General features: G+C 23.8%; 4 non-coding genes across 4 annotated transcripts; all 4 read left to right on the forward strand.

Annotated features, from left to right (window-relative positions):
• Nucleotides 1-4619: 4619 nt before the first annotated feature.
• LOC123303889 lies at nt 4620-4738 on the forward strand. The gene has a single exon (XR_006535962.1). It is a non-coding gene; the product is annotated as a 5S ribosomal RNA (ribosomal RNA).
• Nucleotides 4739-11105: 6367 nt separating this feature from the next.
• On the forward strand, nt 11106-11224 carry LOC123303890. Its single transcript, XR_006535963.1, has one exon. It is a non-coding gene; the product is annotated as a 5S ribosomal RNA (ribosomal RNA).
• A 6367-nt stretch (nt 11225-17591) lies between these two features.
• Nucleotides 17592-17710, forward strand: LOC123303891. The gene has a single exon (XR_006535964.1). It is a non-coding gene; the product is annotated as a 5S ribosomal RNA (ribosomal RNA).
• A 6368-nt stretch (nt 17711-24078) lies between these two features.
• On the forward strand, nt 24079-24197 carry LOC123303893. Its single transcript, XR_006535965.1, has one exon. It is a non-coding gene; the product is annotated as a 5S ribosomal RNA (ribosomal RNA).
• Nucleotides 24198-24917: the final 720 nt, after the last annotated feature.

The following is a 24917-nucleotide window of genomic DNA, read 5'->3' on the forward strand; positions in this document are numbered from 1 at the left end:
GCAATAATAAATTATAATTTGTATATTATCTATTTTATTTTACAATAACTTATTGAATTTTTGAAAAAATTTTATTATAAATTAATATACTATTATATTTTTTATATATACAAGTTAAGAGTAACAAGTATCGATAGGAGATTATCGAATTTATAACTAATAAAACATTTCGCCTTAATCAAAGAAAATAAAGATTTTGCTATACCATTTTTTATACTTTCAATAAATAATTTATTATTAAATTTTTATTATTTCATTTATTTTTTAAAATTATTAAAAATATTTTTCTAATAATTATAAGCGTACATAAACAAGTAGTAAATGTAAAATGAAAATAATAAAGGTAATGTAATGCATTTGCATTACACTGATTTACGATATATATTCCGCGATATCCTTTATTATATTTAAAATTAATAATATTGATATACTAATAATAGATATATTCAAGCTATTAATATATAAAATTTTATATTAAATATGATATTAATAATTGTTTATTTAATTTTTTTGTATATATAAAAATAATTTACTCTTATTTAAAAAATTTGATGGCTCTCTTAAAAAGAGAGCCATTTTTATATGTTGATGTATTTTTATGTTATCAATTAAATAATATTTTCGATTTATTTATTTTGAACTTGTATATTTTGTAACAGCTTTAGTACCTTCACTAACAGCGTGCTTTGCCAATTCACCAGGTAATAATAATCGAACTGCGGTTTGAATTTCCCGACTTGTGATTGTTGAACGTTTATTATAATGTGCTAAACGTGATGCTTCAGCAGCAATACGTTCAAAAATATCATTAACAAAACTGTTCATGATACTCATAGCTTTACTAGAGATACCAGTATCAGGATGCACTTGTTTTAATACTTTGTAAATGTAAATTGCATATGATTCCTTGCGCTTCCTCTTCTTTTTCTTATCACTCTTTGATATATTTTTTTGAGCTTTGCCAGCTTTTTTTGCTGCTTTTCCACTTGTTTTTGGTGGCATTGTTACAAACAATTAATATACACAGATAGTTACAGAACACCAGTCAGTATATGTATGAGCGTGTCGTGTATACAACTAGCGTATTATATACGCGAAGATGGATATAACAATAAAAATGAATACTACTCTCTGATTGGCTGAAAATAATACTATAAGGTGATTGGTTTATTTTTAAAGTTTTATATTTTATAAATATTATAAATTAAAATACCCAAATAACATTTTAAACATTTATGTTACAATCCCCGTAACGTACACATCTGTGTGATTATATTTACAAAAAAAAATATTAATTAAATAAATTTATTCGCTATGTCTGGACGAGGTAAAGGTGGTAAAGTAAAGGGAAAGGCAAAGTCAAGATCAAGCCGAGCAGGATTACAATTTCCTGTTGGAAGAATTCACAGATTATTACGAAAAGGAAATTATGCTGAACGAGTAGGTGCTGGTGCCCCAGTATATTTGGCTGCTGTTATGGAATATTTGGCTGCAGAAGTTCTCGAGTTAGCTGGTAATGCTGCCCGTGATAACAAAAAAACACGTATCATTCCACGTCATTTACAATTGGCAATTCGTAATGATGAAGAATTAAATAAATTATTATCTGGTGTAACAATTGCTCAAGGTGGTGTATTACCAAACATTCAAGCAGTGTTATTACCAAAGAAAACTGAAAAGAAAGCATAAATTAAAAACATTGCATTAATTTTTATAATAATAATACATCGATCATAGGCCTTTTAATAAAAGGCCACAAATTTATTTAAAATAAGAGTAAAAATTATTTTTATAAATAATATATTATAATATTTTTTTAAAGAATCAATTTAAATAATTATAAATTAATGATTCTTTTTTTTTTTTTTCTTTTTTATATGTTATTATGGAAATAATTCATCATATTATGATGACATTTAGGTAACATATTATAAGAATATTCATAAAATATTATCAAAATAATATTGTATTATGATGATATTTAGACAAAATATTATAAGAATATACACAAAATATTATCAAAATAATATCATTAGATAACAAAACTGTTCATGATACTCATACCTTTACTAGAGATAAAAGTATCAGGATGCACTTGTATTAATACATATTATCACAACATCACAAAATATTTTTTAAAAGGAAAAATTTTTAAAAAATTATTATAAAATTTGATTGAATTAAATTTCAATTTATTTTTTTAATAATTAAAGAAAAAAAAAAGCATATAAACTTTCTATTGAAAATGTTATTTTCAACTAGATGGCCAAGTGAACTTTGTTACACAAACAATATATGACGTATTCGTTATTTAAATAATCAGTATCCTTTGATATTATATCAATACGTTACTCTCTTCTTTTGATACATATTAATAAAATTTCAATTTATAAGATTTTATGTCAATTATATAAATAATATTATAAATTTTCTAAATACATAAGTTAAGTAACAAAAAATTTGAATAACAAGATAAATTTATATATTATGTTTTAATACTCGATACTATAATATATCGCATCCGTTACCAATTATTCGGTATCCTTTGATTTATACACAGAATGAACCAAAAATATGTATCAAATTTATTTTATTTATTTATATATTTAATATTATTATTATTATTTTATATTACAAAGTTTCTTAACGAAGCTTACAATGATTTCTCATATCGTACTTAACAAAATTATTTAGATCATATAAAATTTAAATTGTTAAAAAATTTTTATATTTATTATTATTATTTATTTTTATTAAAATTACATAACATAAAATTAATAATATTTTAATAATTATATAAATTAATTCTTATTTAAAATAATCTTATATTAATCTCAACAAATACTCTAATAATATATTTTGTCATAAATTTTTTTATATTTAAAATAAATATTATAATATATAAATACTTATATCAGTATAAAATTTCTTTATATAATTATGAAAAAATTAATTTAATAGTTAATTATTGATATTAATGCATAAATAAAAGTATTTTCTAATGAAATATATTTTGTCAATGTTCGATTAACACATTTCATAATAATACGTTTTCATTATTGAAAAAAAAGTTTTTCTAAAAATGAAATCTTATACTATAATATATATATTTATATATTAAATTTTTTAATTATTTATATACTAATAATTTATAATAAATCGATATTAAATAAAAAATAAAAATATATACTTTTTAAGTTTACCTTAAAAATATTATTGTTTTGTATGATTGAAATAATTAATATTAAACTATGTTTATTAATAATTGTTAATAAAAAAATTAAATATATTTTAATTTATAAAATAAATATTATTATTAAATTTATAATTTATTATTTTATATATTATAGAAATTGAAAAAATAAATCATGTTTACTACGACAGTAAATTAGAAATACTATTTAATTTTTATGTGTTTTCTACATGGTACTTTGACTTACATAGGGACTTATATTATTGTGAATAATGATATAATTGAAAACCTTTATTTTTTATTTGATAGAATTATTATATTTTATCATTTAAATATTTATAATAAATACATTATTTTTATAAAGTAAAAAATATGGCCGAAGAAAATTCTACAGCTGTTGCAGCAACTGCGGTTACTGCTGCTTCTACAACACCAACAAAAAAAGCAACAGCTTCTGGTGCTAAACGTACAAAACAACATTCAAAACCAACACATCCACGTACATCAGAAATGGTTGTTAACGCAATTAAAAATTTAAAAGAACGTGGTGGTTCATCATTACAAGCAATTAAAAAATATTTAGCTGCAAATTATAAAGTGGATTCTGATAAAATTTCACCATTTATTAAAAAATATTTAAAAGCTGCTGTAACTGAGGGAGCCTTGGTACAAACTAAAGGTAAAGGTGCATCTGGTTCATTCAAATTGGCTGCTTCCGCTTCATCTAATTCTTCAGCTAAATCAAAAGTATCCAAAAAAGAAAGTGGAGCAAAAGGTTCAGCAAAGAGTGCTAAAAGTAAACGGGCACCAAAAGAAAAGAAAGCCACAACTACATCATTGGCAGCCAAAAAGCCTAAAGCAAAAAAAGCGACTCCATCATCATCAACTGCTGCTAAAAAAGTTACTGCAAAATCATCAGCGGCATCAAAAAAAGCACCAGTTAAAGCAAAACCAGCAAAAAGTACAAAATCCGCTGCCAAAAGTAGCCCTGCTCGTAAACCGAAAGCACCAAAAGCTAAGAAAGCTTCTGTTGCCAAATCATCTCCTACAAAAATTAAAAAAGCAGCACCAAAAAAGAAATGATCTGTTACTTTAATAATATATTGAAATATTTCATTATTTTTGCTAAAAAATGAAAATAACATAGGCCTTAATACAGGCCACAAATTAATATTTGATAAGAGTAAATTATTTTTTGTATAAATATTTTATAAAATAATAGTTTAGAAACATTTGCCACAGTCAGTACCACGGATGGGTGGCCACTTGAGAATACTGTGTGCGGTTGCATTTTTATTTAAAATATATGGTATAATAAATAAGTATATATTTAAATTGATTACTTCATTGAAAATTTTAATAATATACTTTAATATTAATGATATTTATGAAAAATATATATTTGTAAAAATTTTCATTTATTACTGGCAACAGCCATACCACGTTGAAAACACCGGTTCTCGTCCGATCACCGAAGTTAAGCAACATTGGGCACAGTCAGTACTTGGATGGGTGACCGCTTGGGAACACTGTGTGCGGTTGCCTTTTTATATTAAAAATATAAATTATTTTTCTTCTTTTCTTTTTTTTTACACACCATATATAAATATATGTTATTTAGAAATGTAAACCTTTTATATTATTCATCAACAAATAAATATTATTTTTTGTATAAAATTTTATTGCATTTATAACTCATATCATGGTTACTTTAAAGCGAGAAGTTTTTTTAATATTTCAAATGAATATAAAATAATATAAATTTTATGAAATTTATTTATTTTTAGAAATAGCAATCGCTTATAATTATAACAAAATTTTAATAATGTTTAATTTTATTTCAATAATTTATATTTATATATATATATATATATATATATATATATATATATATATATATATTTTTTAATAAAAATAATATACTCTTATTTAATAATATATGTTGGTCCTATATATAGGACCGAAAATATTTCTTATTTGTTTTTTTTTTTTTAAATTGTCATTTAAAACGCTTATGCACGTTCTCCACGAATACGTCTTGCCAATTGTATATCCTTAGGCATAATTGTAACACGCTTTGCATGAATTGCGCATAAATTGGTATCTTCAAATAAACCTACTAAATAGGCTTCACTAGCTTCTTGTAATGCCATAACAGCTGAACTTTGAAAACGTAAATCGGTTTTAAAATCTTGTGCAATTTCACGTACTAAACGTTGGAATGGTAATTTACGAATTAACAATTCAGTACTTTTTTGATAACGACGAATTTCTCGTAAAGCTACTGTACCAGGACGATATCTGTGTGGTTTTTTTACTCCACCAGTTGCTGGTGCATTTTACGTGCAGCTTTCGTTGCTAATTGTTTTCTTGGTGCTTTACCACCAGTTGATTTACGTGCAGTTTGCTTGGTTCTAGCCATTTTCAAATAATAATGTTTTTACAAAAAAACACACAATTTTAAAAATTATATTCGACAATTTGATACTACAAAGTCAAATGTTTAAATGCGAAATAAATGTGTTGTATTTATATTTATATGAAATTTCAAAATTTTTGTTGTCATATCCTATTGGATAGCTATCAGAGTATGGACTAATCAAATTGTATAGGCGTGGCTTAAAAAATCTTTAATGCTTTATATAAAAAGGCACAATTGTACCGGCGCTCACATACATTACAATACTTGTGAGGTTAACACACGTGTTATCCGTTCGTTAAAATATTGTAAATAATTTTTTATTAAAATGACTGGCAGAGGAAAAGGTGGAAAGGGTCTTGGAAAAGGGGGTGCAAAACGTCATAGAAAAGTTTTGCGTGATAATATCCAAGGTATTACAAAACCTGCAATTCGTCGTTTAGCACGACGAGGTGGAGTAAAACGTATCTCTGGTTTAATTTATGAAGAAACACGTGGTGTACTTAAAGTATTCCTTGAAAATGTTATTCGGGATGCTGTTACATATACTGAACACGCAAAACGTAAAACAGTTACAGCTATGGATGTTGTATATGCATTAAAACGACAAGGTCGTACTTTGTATGGTTTTGGAGGTTAAGAAAATATAATAATTTACTTAAAATATTTAGTAAATTTATTAAAGAATATTTAATACATCCGATAAATTTAAACAGGCTTTCCTTTTTGGGAAGCCACTAATTTTATTTATATAAGAGTAAATAAATTTGTTAATAAATATAACATATTATATAATTTGTTTACAACAAATTATTTTGTTTATAACATACATTACCAAATATTTTTATTTTTTTTTTTTATTGTAATATATCTGCAATAATAAATTATAATTTGTATATTATCTATTTTATTTTACAATAACTTATTGAATTTTTGAAAAAATTTTATTATAAATTAATATACTATTATATTTTTTATATATACAAGTTAAGAGTAACAAGTATCGATAGGAGATTATCGAATTTATAACTAATAAAACATTTCGCCTTAATCAAAGAAAATAAAGATTTTGCTATACCATTTTTTATACTTTCAATAAATAATTTATTATTAAATTTTTATTATTTCATTTATTTTTTAAAATTATTAAAAATATTTTTCTAATAATTATAAGCGTACATAAACAAGTAGTAAATGTAAAATGAAAATAATAAAGGTAATGTAATGCATTTGCATTACACTGATTTACGATATATATTCCGCGATATCCTTTATTATATTTAAAATTAATAATATTGATATACTAATAATAGATATATTCAAGCTATTAATATATAAAATTTTATATTAAATATGATATTAATAATTGTTTATTTAATTTTTTTGTATATATAAAAATAATTTACTCTTATTTAAAAAATTTGATGGCTCTCTTAAAAAGAGAGCCGTTTTTATATGTTGATGTATTTTTATGTTATCAATTAAATAATATTTTCGATTTATTTATTTTGAACTTGTATATTTTGTAACAGCTTTAGTACCTTCACTAACAGCGTGCTTTGCCAATTCACCAGGTAATAATAATCGAACTGCGGTTTGAATTTCCCGACTTGTGATTGTTGAACGTTTATTATAATGTGCTAAACGTGATGCTTCAGCAGCAATACGTTCAAAAATATCATTAACAAAACTGTTCATGATACTCATAGCTTTACTAGAGATACCAGTATCAGGATGCACTTGTTTTAATACTTTGTAAATGTAAATTGCATATGATTCCTTGCGCTTCCTCTTCTTTTTCTTATCACTCTTTGATATATTTTTTTGAGCTTTGCCAGCTTTTTTTGCTGCTTTTCCACTTGTTTTTGGTGGCATTGTTACAAACAATTAATATACACAGATAGTTACAGAACACCAGTCAGTATATGTATGAGCGTGTCGTGTATACAACTAGCGTATTATATACGCGAAGATGGATATAACAATAAAAATGAATACTACTCTCTGATTGGCTGAAAATAATACTATAAGGTGATTGGTTTATTTTTAAAGTTTTATATTTTATAAATATTATAAATTAAAATACCCAAATAACATTTTAAACATTTATGTTACAATCCCCGTAACGTACACATCTGTGTGATTATATTTACAAAAAAAAATATTAATTAAATAAATTTATTCGCTATGTCTGGACGAGGTAAAGGTGGTAAAGTAAAGGGAAAGGCAAAGTCAAGATCAAGCCGAGCAGGATTACAATTTCCTGTTGGAAGAATTCACAGATTATTACGAAAAGGAAATTATGCTGAACGAGTAGGTGCTGGTGCCCCAGTATATTTGGCTGCTGTTATGGAATATTTGGCTGCAGAAGTTCTCGAGTTAGCTGGTAATGCTGCCCGTGATAACAAAAAAACACGTATCATTCCACGTCATTTACAATTGGCAATTCGTAATGATGAAGAATTAAATAAATTATTATCTGGTGTAACAATTGCTCAAGGTGGTGTATTACCAAACATTCAAGCAGTGTTATTACCAAAGAAAACTGAAAAGAAAGCATAAATTAAAAACATTGCATTAATTTTTATAATAATAATACATCGATCATAGGCCTTTTAATAAAAGGCCACAAATTTATTTAAAATAAGAGTAAAAATTATTTTTATAAATAATATATTATAATATTTTTTTAAAGAATCAATTTAAATAATTATAAATTAATGATTCTTTTTTTTTTTTTTCTTTTTTATATGTTATTATGGAAATAATTCATCATATTATGATGACATTTAGGTAACATATTATAAGAATATTCATAAAATATTATCAAAATAATATTGTATTATGATGATATTTAGACAAAATATTATAAGAATATACACAAAATATTATCAAAATAATATCATTAGATAACAAAACTGTTCATGATACTCATACCTTTACTAGAGATAAAAGTATCAGGATGCACTTGTATTAATACATATTATCACAACATCACAAAATATTTTTTAAAAGGAAAAATTTTTTAAAAATTATTATAAAATTTGATTGAATTAAATTTCAATTTATTTTTTTAATAATTAAAGAAAAAAAAAAGCATATAAACTTTCTATTGAAAATGTTATTTTCAACTAGATGGCCAAGTGAACTTTGTTACACAAACAATATATGACGTATTCGTTATTTAAATAATCAGTATCCTTTGATATTATATCAATACGTTACTCTCTTCTTTTGATACATATTAATAAAATTTCAATTTATAAGATTTTATGTCAATTATATAAATAATATTATAAATTTTCTAAATACATAAGTTAAGTAACAAAAAATTTGAATAACAAGATAAATTTATATATTATGTTTTAATACTCGATACTATAATATATCGCATCCGTTACCAATTATTCGGTATCCTTTGATTTATACACAGAATGAACCAAAAATATGTATCAAATTTATTTTATTTATTTATATATTTAATATTATTATTATTATTTTATATTACAAAGTTTCTTAACGAAGCTTACAATGATTTCTCATATCGTACTTAACAAAATTATTTAGATCATATAAAATTTAAATTGTTAAAAAATTTTTATATTTATTATTATTATTTATTTTTATTAAAATTACATAACATAAAATTAATAATATTTTAATAATTATATAAATTAATTCTTATTTAAAATAATCTTATATTAATCTCAACAAATACTCTAATAATATATTTTGTCATAAATTTTTTTATATTTAAAATAAATATTATAATATATAAATACTTATATCAGTATAAAATTTCTTTATATAATTATGAAAAAATTAATTTAATAGTTAATTATTGATATTAATGCATAAATAAAAGTATTTTCTAATGAAATATATTTTGTCAATGTTCGATTAACACATTTCATAATAATACGTTTTCATTATTGACAAAAAAAGTTTTTCTAAAAATGAAATCTTATACTATAATATATATATTTATATATTAAATTTTTTAATTATTTATATACTAATAATTTATAATAAATCGATATTAAATAAAAAATAAAAATATATACTTTTTAAGTTTACCTTAAAAATATTATTGTTTTGTATGATTGAAATAATTAATATTAAACTATGTTTATTAATAATTGTTAATAAAAAAATTAAATATATTTTAATTTATAAAATAAATATTATTATTAAATTTATAATTTATTATTTTATATATTATAGAAATTGAAAAAATAAATCATGTTTACTACGACAGTAAATTAGAAATACTATTTAATTTTTATGTGTTTTCTACATGGTACTTTGACTTACATAGGGACTTATATTATTGTGAATAATGATATAATTGAAAACCTTTATTTTTTATTTGATAGAATTATTATATTTTATCATTTAAATATTTATAATAAATACATTATTTTTATAAAGTAAAAAATATGGCCGAAGAAAATTCTACAGCTGTTGCAGCAACTGCGGTTACTGCTGCTTCTACAACACCAACAAAAAAAGCAACAGCTTCTGGTGCTAAACGTACAAAACAACATTCAAAACCAACACATCCACGTACATCAGAAATGGTTGTTAACGCAATTAAAAATTTAAAAGAACGTGGTGGTTCATCATTACAAGCAATTAAAAAATATTTAGCTGCAAATTATAAAGTGGATTCTGATAAAATTTCACCATTTATTAAAAAATATTTAAAAGCTGCTGTAACTGAGGGAGCCTTGGTACAAACTAAAGGTAAAGGTGCATCTGGTTCATTCAAATTGGCTGCTTCCGCTTCATCTAATTCTTCAGCTAAATCAAAAGTATCCAAAAAAGAAAGTGGAGCAAAAGGTTCAGCAAAGAGTGCTAAAAGTAAACGGGCACCAAAAGAAAAGAAAGCCACAACTACATCATTGGCAGCCAAAAAGCCTAAAGCAAAAAAAGCGACTCCATCATCATCAACTGCTGCTAAAAAAGTTACTGCAAAATCATCAGCGGCATCAAAAAAAGCACCAGTTAAAGCAAAACCAGCAAAAAGTACAAAATCCGCTGCCAAAAGTAGCCCTGCTCGTAAACCGAAAGCACCAAAAGCTAAGAAAGCTTCTGTTGCCAAATCATCTCCTACAAAAATTAAAAAAGCAGCACCAAAAAAGAAATGATCTGTTACTTTAATAATATATTGAAATATTTCATTATTTTTGCTAAAAAATGAAAATAACATAGGCCTTAATACAGGCCACAAATTAATATTTGATAAGAGTAAATTATTTTTTGTATAAATATTTTATAAAATAATAGTTTAGAAACATTTGCCACAGTCAGTACCACGGATGGGTGGCCACTTGAGAATACTGTGTGCGGTTGCATTTTTATTTAAAATATATGGTATAATAAATAAGTATATATTTAAATTGATTACTTCATTGAAAATTTTAATAATATACTTTAATATTAATGATATTTATGAAAAATATATATTTGTAAAAATTTTCATTTATTACTGGCAACAGCCATACCACGTTGAAAACACCGGTTCTCGTCCGATCACCGAAGTTAAGCAACATTGGGCACAGTCAGTACTTGGATGGGTGACCGCTTGGGAACACTGTGTGCGGTTGCCTTTTTATATTAAAAATATAAATTATTTTTCTTCTTTTCTTTTTTTTTACACACCAATATATAAATATATGTTATTTAGAAATGTAAACCTTTTATATTATTCATCAACAAATAAATATTATTTTTTGTATAAAATTTTATTGCATTTATAACTCATATCATGGTTACTTTAAAGCGAGAAGTTTTTTTAATATTTCAAATGAATATAAAATAATATAAATTTTATGAAATTTATTTATTTTTAGAAATAGCAATCGCTTATAATTATAACAAAATTTTAATAATGTTTAATTTTATTTCAATAATTTATATTTATATATATATATATATATATATATATATATATATATATATATATTTTTTAATAAAAATAATATACTCTTATTTAATAATATATGTTGGTCCTATATATAGGACCGAAAATATTTCTTATTTGTTTTTTTTTTTTTAAATTGTCATTTAAAACGCTTATGCACGTTCTCCACGAATACGTCTTGCCAATTGTATATCCTTAGGCATAATTGTAACACGCTTTGCATGAATTGCGCATAAATTGGTATCTTCAAATAAACCTACTAAATAGGCTTCACTAGCTTCTTGTAATGCCATAACAGCTGAACTTTGAAAACGTAAATCGGTTTTAAAATCTTGTGCAATTTCACGTACTAAACGTTGGAATGGTAATTTACGAATTAACAATTCAGTACTTTTTTGATAACGACGAATTTCTCGTAAAGCTACTGTACCAGGACGATATCTGTGTGGTTTTTTTACTCCACCAGTTGCTGGTGCACTTTTACGTGCAGCTTTCGTTGCTAATTGTTTTCTTGGTGCTTTACCACCAGTTGATTTACGTGCAGTTTGCTTGGTTCTAGCCATTTTCAAATAATAATGTTTTTACAAAAAAACACACAATTTTAAAAATTATATTCGACAATTTGATACTACAAAGTCAAATGTTTAAATGCGAAATAAATGTGTTGTATTTATATTTATATGAAATTTCAAAATTTTTGTTGTCATATCCTATTGGATAGCTATCAGAGTATGGACTAATCAAATTGTATAGGCGTGGCTTAAAAAATCTTTAATGCTTTATATAAAAAGGCACAATTGTACCGGCGCTCACATACATTACAATACTTGTGAGGTTAACACACGTGTTATCCGTTCGTTAAAATATTGTAAATAATTTTTTATTAAAATGACTGGCAGAGGAAAAGGTGGAAAGGGTCTTGGAAAAGGGGGTGCAAAACGTCATAGAAAAGTTTTGCGTGATAATATCCAAGGTATTACAAAACCTGCAATTCGTCGTTTAGCACGACGAGGTGGAGTAAAACGTATCTCTGGTTTAATTTATGAAGAAACACGTGGTGTACTTAAAGTATTCCTTGAAAATGTTATTCGGGATGCTGTTACATATACTGAACACGCAAAACGTAAAACAGTTACAGCTATGGATGTTGTATATGCATTAAAACGACAAGGTCGTACTTTGTATGGTTTTGGAGGTTAAGAAAATATAATAATTTACTTAAAATATTTAGTAAATTTATTAAAGAATATTTAATACATCCGATAAATTTAAACAGGCTTTCCTTTTTGGGAAGCCACTAATTTTATTTATATAAGAGTAAATAAATTTGTTAATAAATATAACATCTTATATAATTTGTTTACAACAAATTATTTTGTTTATAACATACATTACCAAATATTTTTATTTTTTTTTTTTATTGTAATATATCTGCAATAATAAATTATAATTTGTATATTATCTATTTTATTTTACAATAACTTATTGAATTTTTGAAAAAATTTTATTATAAATTAATATACTATTATATTTTTTATATATACAAGTTAAGAGTAACAAGTATCGATAGGAGATTATCGAATTTATAACTAATAAAACATTTCGCCTTAATCAAAGAAAATAAAGATTTTGCTATACCATTTTTTATACTTTCAATAAATAATTTATTATTAAATTTTTATTATTTCATTTATTTTTTAAAATTATTAAAAATATTTTTCTAATAATTATAAGCGTACATAAACAAGTAGTAAATGTAAAATGAAAATAATAAAGGTAATGTAATGCATTTGCATTACACTGATTTACGATATATATTCCGCGATATCCTTTATTATATTTAAAATTAATAATATTGATATACTAATAATAGATATATTCAAGCTATTAATATATAAAATTTTATATTAAATATGATATTAATAATTGTTTATTTAATTTTTTTGTATATATAAAAATAATTTACTCTTATTTAAAAAATTTGATGGCTCTCTTAAAAAGAGAGCCGTTTTTATATGTTGATGTATTTTTATGTTATCAATTAAATAATATTTTCGATTTATTTATTTTGAACTTGTATATTTTGTAACAGCTTTAGTACCTTCACTAACAGCGTGCTTTGCCAATTCACCAGGTAATAATAATCGAACTGCGGTTTGAATTTCCCGACTTGTGATTGTTGAACGTTTATTATAATGTGCTAAACGTGATGCTTCAGCAGCAATACGTTCAAAAATATCATTAACAAAACTGTTCATGATACTCATAGCTTTACTAGAGATACCAGTATCAGGATGCACTTGTTTTAATACTTTGTAAATGTAAATTGCATATGATTCCTTGCGCTTCCTCTTCTTTTTCTTATCACTCTTTGATATATTTTTTTGAGCTTTGCCAGCTTTTTTTGCTGCTTTTCCACTTGTTTTTGGTGGCATTGTTACAAACAATTAATATACACAGATAGTTACAGAACACCAGTCAGTATATGTATGAGCGTGTCGTGTATACAACTAGCGTATTATATACGCGAAGATGGATATAACAATAAAAATGAATACTACTCTCTGATTGGCTGAAAATAATACTATAAGGTGATTGGTTTATTTTTAAAGTTTTATATTTTATAAATATTATAAATTAAAATACCCAAATAACATTTTAAACATTTATGTTACAATCCCCGTAACGTACACATCTGTGTGATTATATTTACAAAAAAAAATATTAATTAAATAAATTTATTCGCTATGTCTGGACGAGGTAAAGGTGGTAAAGTAAAGGGAAAGGCAAAGTCAAGATCAAGCCGAGCAGGATTACAATTTCCTGTTGGAAGAATTCACAGATTATTACGAAAAGGAAATTATGCTGAACGAGTAGGTGCTGGTGCCCCAGTATATTTGGCTGCTGTTATGGAATATTTGGCTGCAGAAGTTCTCGAGTTAGCTGGTAATGCTGCCCGTGATAACAAAAAAACACGTATCATTCCACGTCATTTACAATTGGCAATTCGTAATGATGAAGAATTAAATAAATTATTATCTGGTGTAACAATTGCTCAAGGTGGTGTATTACCAAACATTCAAGCAGTGTTATTACCAAAGAAAACTGAAAAGAAAGCATAAATTAAAAACATTGCATTAATTTTTATAATAATAATACATCGATCATAGGCCTTTTAATAAAAGGCCACAAATTTATTTAAAATAAGAGTAAAAATTATTTTTATAAATAATATATTATAATATTTTTTTAAAGAATCAATTTAAATAATTATAAATTAATGATTCTTTTTTTTTTTTTTCTTTTTTATATGTTATTATGGAAATAATTCATCATATTATGATGACATTTAGGTAACATATTATAAGAATATTCATAAAATATTATCAAAATAATATTGTATTATGATGATATTTAGACAAAATATTATAAGAATATACACAAAATATTATCAAAATAATATCATTAGATAACAAAACTGTTCATGATACTCATACCTTTACTAGAGATAAAAGTATCAGGATGCACTTGTATTAATACATATTATCACAACATCACAAAATATTTTTTAAAAGGAAAAATTTTTTAAAAATTATTATAAAATTTGATTGAATTAAATTTCAATTTATTTTTTTAATAATTAAAGAAAAAAAAAAGCATATAAACTTTCTATTGAAAATGTTATTTTCAACTAGATGGCCAAGTGAACTTTGTTACACAAACAATATATGACGTATTCGTTATTTAAATAATCAGTATCCTTTGATATTATATCAATACGTTACTCTCTTCTTTTGATACATATTAATAAAATTTCAATTTATAAGATTTTATGTCAATTATATAAATAATATTATAAATTTTCTAAATACATAAGTTAAGTAACAAAAAATTTGAATAACAAGATAAATTTATATATTATGTTTTAATACTCGATACTATAATATATCGCATCCGTTACCAATTATTCGGTATCCTTTGATTTATACACAGAATGAACCAAAAATATGTATCAAATTTATTTTATTTATTTATATATTTAATATTATTATTATTATTTTATATTACAAAGTTTCTTAACGAAGCTTACAATGATTTCTCATATCGTACTTAACAAAATTATTTAGATCATATAAAATTTAAATTGTTAAAAAATTTTTATATTTATTATTATTATTTATTTTTATTAAAATTACATAACATAAAATTAATAATATTTTAATAATTATATAAATTAATTCTTATTTAAAATAATCTTATATTAATCTCAACAAATACTCTAATAATATATTTTGTCATAAATTTTTTTATATTTAAAATAAATATTATAATATATAAATACTTATATCAGTATAAAATTTCTTTATATAATTATGAAAAAATTAATTTAATAGTTAATTATTGATATTAATGCATAAATAAAAGTATTTTCTAATGAAATATATTTTGTCAATGTTCGATTAACACATTTCATAATAATACGTTTTCATTATTGACAAAAAAAGTTTTTCTAAAAATGAAATCTTATACTATAATATATATATTTATATATTAAATTTTTTAATTATTTATATACTAATAATTTATAATAAATCGATATTAAATAAAAAATAAAAATATATACTTTTTAAGTTTACCTTAAAAATATTATTGTTTTGTATGATTGAAATAATTAATATTAAACTATGTTTATTAATAATTGTTAATAAAAAAATTAAATATATTTTAATTTATAAAATAAATATTATTATTAAATTTATAATTTATTATTTTATATATTATAGAAATTGAAAAAATAAATCATGTTTACTACGACAGTAAATTAGAAATACTATTTAATTTTTATGTGTTTTCTACATGGTACTTTGACTTACATAGGGACTTATATTATTGTGAATAATGATATAATTGAAAACCTTTATTTTTTATTTGATAGAATTATTATATTTTATCATTTAAATATTTATAATAAATACATTATTTTTATAAAGTAAAAAATATGGCCGAAGAAAATTCTACAGCTGTTGCAGCAACTGCGGTTACTGCTGCTTCTACAACACCAACAAAAAAAGCAACAGCTTCTGGTGCTAAACGTACAAAACAACATTCAAAACCAACACATCCACGTACATCAGAAATGGTTGTTAACGCAATTAAAAATTTAAAAGAACGTGGTGGTTCATCATTACAAGCAATTAAAAAATATTTAGCTGCAAATTATAAAGTGGATTCTGATAAAATTTCACCATTTATTAAAAAATATTTAAAAGCTGCTGTAACTGAGGGAGCCTTGGTACAAACTAAAGGTAAAGGTGCATCTGGTTCATTCAAATTGGCTGCTTCCGCTTCATCTAATTCTTCAGCTAAATCAAAAGTATCCAAAAAAGAAAGTGGAGCAAAAGGTTCAGCAAAGAGTGCTAAAAGTAAACGGGCACCAAAAGAAAAGAAAGCCACAACTACATCATTGGCAGCCAAAAAGCCTAAAGCAAAAAAAGCGACTCCATCATCATCAACTGCTGCTAAAAAAGTTACTGCAAAATCATCAGCGGCATCAAAAAAAGCACCAGTTAAAGCAAAACCAGCAAAAAGTACAAAATCCGCTGCCAAAAGTAGCCCTGCTCGTAAACCGAAAGCACCAAAAGCTAAGAAAGCTTCTGTTGCCAAATCATCTCCTACAAAAATTAAAAAAGCAGCACCAAAAAAGAAATGATCTGTTACTTTAATAATATATTGAAATATTTCATTATTTTTGCTAAAAAATGAAAATAACATAGGCCTTAATACAGGCCACAAATTAATATTTGATAAGAGTAAATTATTTTTTGTATAAATATTTTATAAAATAATAGTTTAGAAACATTTGCCACAGTCAGTACCACGGATGGGTGGCCACTTGAGAATACTGTGTGCGGTTGCATTTTTATTTAAAATATATGGTATAATAAATAAGTATATATTTAAATTGATTACTTCATTGAAAATTTTAATAATATACTTTAATATTAATGATATTTATGAAAAATATATATTTGTAAAAATTTTCATTTATTACTGGCAACAGCCATACCACGTTGAAAACACCGGTTCTCGTCCGATCACCGAAGTTAAGCAACATTGGGCACAGTCAGTACTTGGATGGGTGACCGCTTGGGAACACTGTGTGCGGTTGCCTTTTTATATTAAAAATATAAATTATTTTTCTTCTTTTCTTTTTTTTTACACACCATATATAAATATATGTTATTTAGAAATGTAAACCTTTTATATTATTCATCAACAAATAAATATTATTTTTTGTATAAAATTTTATTGCATTTATAACTCATATCATGGTTACTTTAAAGCGAGAAGTTTTTTTAATATTTCAAATGAATATAAAATAATATAAATTTTATGAAATTTATTTATTTTTAGAAATAGCAATCGCTTATAATTATAACAAAATTTTAATAATGTTTAATTTTATTTCAATAATTTATATTTATATATATATATATATATATATATATATATATATATATATATATATTTTTTAATAAAAATAATATACTCTTATTTAATAATATATGTTGGTCCTATATATAGGACCGAAAATATTTCTTATTTGTTTTTTTTTTTTTAAATTGTCATTTAAAACGCTTATGCACGTTCTCCACGAATACGTCTTGCCAATTGTATATCCTTAGGCATAATTGTAACACGCTTTGCATGAATTGCGCATAAATTGGTATCTTCAAATAAACCTACTAAATAGGCTTCACTAGCTTCTTGTAATGCCATAACAGCTGAACTTTGAAAACGTAAATCGGTTTTAAAATCTTGTGCAATTTCACGTACTAAACGTTGGAATGGTAATTTACGAATTAACAATTCAGTACTTTTTTGATAACGACGAATTTCTCGTAAAGCTACTGTACCAGGACGATATCTGTGTGGTTTTTTTACTCCACCAGTTGCTGGTGCACTTTTACGTGCAGCTTTCGTTGCTAATTGTTTTCTTGGTGCTTTACCACCAGTTGATTTACGTGCAGTTTGCTTGGTTCTAGCCATTTTCAAATAATAATGTTTTTACAAAAAAACACACAATTTTAAAAATTATATTCGACAATTTGATACTACAAAGTCAAATGTTTAAATGCGAAATAAATGTGTTGTATTTATATTTATATGAAATTTCAAAATTTTTGTTGTCATATCCTATTGGATAGCTATCAGAGTATGGACTAATCAAATTGTATAGGCGTGGCTTAAAAAATCTTTAATGCTTTATATAAAAAGGCACAATTGTACCGGCGCTCACATACATTACAATACTTGTGAGGTTAACACACGTGTTATCCGTTCGTTAAAATATTGTAAATAATTTTTTATTAAAATGACTGGCAGAGGAAAAGGTGGAAAGGGTCTTGGAAAAGGGGGTGCAAAACGTCATAGAAAAGTTTTGCGTGATAATATCCAAGGTATTACAAAACCTGCAATTCGTCGTTTAGCACGACGAGGTGGAGTAAAACGTATCTCTGGTTTAATTTATGAAGAAACACGTGGTGTACTTAAAGTATTCCTTGAAAATGTTATTCGGGATGCTGTTACATATACTGAACACGCAAAACGTAAAACAGTTACAGCTATGGATGTTGTATATGCATTAAAACGACAAGGTCGTACTTTGTATGGTTTTGGAGGTTAAGAAAATATAATAATTTACTTAAAATATTTAGTAAATTTATTAAAGAATATTTAATACATCCGATAAATTTAAACAGGCTTTCCTTTTTGGGAAGCCACTAATTTTATTTATATAAGAGTAAATAAATTTGTTAATAAATATAACATCTTATATAATTTGTTTACAACAAATTATTTTGTTTATAACATACATTACCAAATATTTTTATTTTTTTTTTTTATTGTAATATATCTGCAATAATAAATTATAATTTGTATATTATCTATTTTATTTTACAATAACTTATTGAATTTTTGAAAAAATTTTATTATAAATTAATATACTATTATATTTTTTATATATACAAGTTAAGAGTAACAAGTATCGATAGGAGATTATCGAATTTATAACTAATAAAACATTTCGCCTTAATCAAAGAAAATAAAGATTTTGCTATACCATTTTTTATACTTTCAATAAATAATTTATTATTAAATTTTTATTATTTCATTTATTTTTTAAAATTATTAAAAATATTTTTCTAATAATTATAAGCGTACATAAACAAGTAGTAAATGTAAAATGAAAATAATAAAGGTAATGTAATGCATTTGCATTACACTGATTTACGATATATATTCCGCGATATCCTTTATTATATTTAAAATTAATAATATTGATATACTAATAATAGATATATTCAAGCTATTAATATATAAAATTTTATATTAAATATGATATTAATAATTGTTTATTTAATTTTTTTGTATATATAAAAATAATTTACTCTTATTTAAAAAATTTGATGGCTCTCTTAAAAAGAGAGCCGTTTTTATATGTTGATGTATTTTTATGTTATCAATTAAATAATATTTTCGATTTATTTATTTTGAACTTGTATATTTTGTAACAGCTTTAGTACCTTCACTAACAGCGTGCTTTGCCAATTCACCAGGTAATAATAATCGAACTGCGGTTTGAATTTCCCGACTTGTGATTGTTGAACGTTTATTATAATGTGCTAAACGTGATGCTTCAGCAGCAATACGTTCAAAAATATCATTAACAAAACTGTTCATGATACTCATAGCTTTACTAGAGATACCAGTATCAGGATGCACTTGTTTTAATACTTTGTAAATGTAAATTGCATATGATTCCTTGCGCTTCCTCTTCTTTTTCTTATCACTCTTTGATATATTTTTTTGAGCTTTGCCAGCTTTTTTTGCTGCTTTTCCACTTGTTTTTGGTGGCATTGTTACAAACAATTAATATACACAGATAGTTACAGAACACCAGTCAGTATATGTATGAGCGTGTCGTGTATACAACTAGCGTATTATATACGCGAAGATGGATATAACAATAAAAATGAATACTACTCTCTGATTGGCTGAAAATAATACTATAAGGTGATTGGTTTATTTTTAAAGTTTTATATTTTATAAATATTATAAATTAAAATACCCAAATAACATTTTAAACATTTATGTTACAATCCCCGTAACGTACACATCTGTGTGATTATATTTACAAAAAAAAATATTAATTAAATAAATTTATTCGCTATGTCTGGACGAGGTAAAGGTGGTAAAGTAAAGGGAAAGGCAAAGTCAAGATCAAGCCGAGCAGGATTACAATTTCCTGTTGGAAGAATTCACAGATTATTACGAAAAGGAAATTATGCTGAACGAGTAGGTGCTGGTGCCCCAGTATATTTGGCTGCTGTTATGGAATATTTGGCTGCAGAAGTTCTCGAGTTAGCTGGTAATGCTGCCCGTGATAACAAAAAAACACGTATCATTCCACGTCATTTACAATTGGCAATTCGTAATGATGAAGAATTAAATAAATTATTATCTGGTGTAACAATTGCTCAAGGTGGTGTATTACCAAACATTCAAGCAGTGTTATTACCAAAGAAAACTGAAAAGAAAGCATAAATTAAAAACATTGCATTAATTTTTATAATAATAATACATCGATCATAGGCCTTTTAATAAAAGGCCACAAATTTATTTAAAATAAGAGTAAAAATTATTTTTATAAATAATATATTATAATATTTTTTTAAAGAATCAATTTAAATAATTATAAATTAATGATTCTTTTTTTTTTTTTTCTTTTTTATATGTTATTATGGAAATAATTCATCATATTATGATGACATTTAGGTAACATATTATAAGAATATTCATAAAATATTATCAAAATAATATTGTATTATGATGATATTTAGACAAAATATTATAAGAATATACACAAAATATTATCAAAATAATATCATTAGATAACAAAACTGTTCATGATACTCATACCTTTACTAGAGATAAAAGTATCAGGATGCACTTGTATTAATACATATTATCACAACATCACAAAATATTTTTTAAAAGGAAAAATTTTTTAAAAATTATTATAAAATTTGATTGAATTAAATTTCAATTTATTTTTTTAATAATTAAAGAAAAAAAAAAGCATATAAACTTTCTATTGAAAATGTTATTTTCAACTAGATGGCCAAGTGAACTTTGTTACACAAACAATATATGACGTATTCGTTATTTAAATAATCAGTATCCTTTGATATTATATCAATACGTTACTCTCTTCTTTTGATACATATTAATAAAATTTCAATTTATAAGATTTTATGTCAATTATATAAATAATATTATAAATTTTCTAAATACATAAGTTAAGTAACAAAAAATTTGAATAACAAGATAAATTTATATATTATGTTTTAATACTCGATACTATAATATATCGCATCCGTTACCAATTATTCGGTATCCTTTGATTTATACACAGAATGAACCAAAAATATGTATCAAATTTATTTTATTTATTTATATATTTAATATTATTATTATTATTTTATATTACAAAGTTTCTTAACGAAGCTTACAATGATTTCTCATATCGTACTTAACAAAATTATTTAGATCATATAAAATTTAAATTGTTAAAAAATTTTTATATTTATTATTATTATTTATTTTTATTAAAATTACATAACATAAAATTAATAATATTTTAATAATTATATAAATTAATTCTTATTTAAAATAATCTTATATTAATCTCAACAAATACTCTAATAATATATTTTGTCATAAATTTTTTTATATTTAAAATAAATATTATAATATATAAATACTTATATCAGTATAAAATTTCTTTATATAATTATGAAAAAATTAATTTAATAGTTAATTATTGATATTAATGCATAAATAAAAGTATTTTCTAATGAAATATATTTTGTCAATGTTCGATTAACACATTTCATAATAATACGTTTTCATTATTGACAAAAAAAGTTTTTCTAAAAATGAAATCTTATACTATAATATATATATTTATATATTAAATTTTTTAATTATTTATATACTAATAATTTATAATAAATCGATATTAAATAAAAAATAAAAATATATACTTTTTAAGTTTACCTTAAAAATATTATTGTTTTGTATGATTGAAATAATTAATATTAAACTATGTTTATTAATAATTGTTAATAAAAAAATTAAATATATTTTAATTTATAAAATAAATATTATTATTAAATTTATAATTTATTATTTTATATATTATAGAAATTGAAAAAATAAATCATGTTTACTACGACAGTAAATTAGAAATACTATTTAATTTTTATGTGTTTTCTACATGGTACTTTGACTTACATAGGGACTTATATTATTGTGAATAATGATATAATTGAAAACCTTTATTTTTTATTTGATAGAATTATTATATTTTATCATTTAAATATTTATAATAAATACATTATTTTTATAAAGTAAAAAATATGGCCGAAGAAAATTCTACAGCTGTTGCAGCAACTGCGGTTACTGCTGCTTCTACAACACCAACAAAAAAAGCAACAGCTTCTGGTGCTAAACGTACAAAACAACATTCAAAACCAACACATCCACGTACATCAGAAATGGTTGTTAACGCAATTAAAAATTTAAAAGAACGTGGTGGTTCATCATTACAAGCAATTAAAAAATATTTAGCTGCAAATTATAAAGTGGATTCTGATAAAATTTCACCATTTATTAAAAAATATTTAAAAGCTGCTGTAACTGAGGGAGCCTTGGTACAAACTAAAGGTAAAGGTGCATCTGGTTCATTCAAATTGGCTGCTTCCGCTTCATCTAATTCTTCAGCTAAATCAAAAGTATCCAAAAAAGAAAGTGGAGCAAAAGGTTCAGCAAAGAGTGCTAAAAGTAAACGGGCACCAAAAGAAAAGAAAGCCACAACTACATCATTGGCAGCCAAAAAGCCTAAAGCAAAAAAAGCGACTCCATCATCATCAACTGCTGCTAAAAAAGTTACTGCAAAATCATCAGCGGCATCAAAAAAAGCACCAGTTAAAGCAAAACCAGCAAAAAGTACAAAATCCGCTGCCAAAAGTAGCCCTGCTCGTAAACCGAAAGCACCAAAAGCTAAGAAAGCTTCTGTTGCCAAATCATCTCCTACAAAAATTAAAAAAGCAGCACCAAAAAAGAAATGATCTGTTACTTTAATAATATATTGAAATATTTCATTATTTTTGCTAAAAAATGAAAATAACATAGGCCTTAATACAGGCCACAAATTAATATTTGATAAGAGTAAATTATTTTTTGTATAAATATTTTATAAAATAATAGTTTAGAAACATTTGCCACAGTCAGTACCACGGATGGGTGGCCACTTGAGAATACTGTGTGCGGTTGCATTTTTATTTAAAATATATGGTATAATAAATAAGTATATATTTAAATTGATTACTTCATTGAAAATTTTAATAATATACTTTAATATTAATGATATTTATGAAAAATATATATTTGTAAAAATTTTCATTTATTACTGGCAACAGCCATACCACGTTGAAAACACCGGTTCTCGTCCGATCACCGAAGTTAAGCAACATTGGGCACAGTCAGTACTTGGATGGGTGACCGCTTGGGAACACTGTGTGCGGTTGCCTTTTTATATTAAAAATATAAATTATTTTTCTTCTTTTCTTTTTTTTTACACACCATATATAAATATATGTTATTTAGAAATGTAAACCTTTTATATTATTCATCAACAAATAAATATTATTTTTTGTATAAAATTTTATTGCATTTATAACTCATATCATGGTTACTTTAAAGCGAGAAGTTTTTTTAATATTTCAAATGAATATAAAATAATATAAATTTTATGAAATTTATTTATTTTTAGAAATAGCAATCGCTTATAATTATAACAAAATTTTAATAATGTTTAATTTTATTTCAATAATTTATATTTATATATATATATATATATATATATATATATATATATATATATATATTTTTTAATAAAAATAATATACTCTTATTTAATAATATATGTTGGTCCTATATATAGGACCGAAAATATTTCTTATTTGTTTTTTTTTTTTTAAATTGTCATTTAAAACGCTTATGCACGTTCTCCACGAATACGTCTTGCCAATTGTATATCCTTAGGCATAATTGTAACACGCTTTGCATGAATTGCGCATAAATTGGTATCTTCAAATAAACCTACTAAATAGGCTTCACTAGCTTCTTGTAATGCCATAACAGCTGAACTTTGAAAACGTAAATCGGTTTTAAAATCTTGTGCAATTTCACGTACTAAACGTTGGAATGGTAATTTACGAATTAACAATTCAGTACTTTTTTGATAACGA

Source organism: Chrysoperla carnea, assembly GCF_905475395.1.
Source record: "Chrysoperla carnea chromosome X unlocalized genomic scaffold, inChrCarn1.1 SUPER_X_unloc_153, whole genome shotgun sequence".
NCBI lineage: Eukaryota > Metazoa > Arthropoda > Insecta > Neuroptera > Chrysopidae > Chrysoperla > Chrysoperla carnea.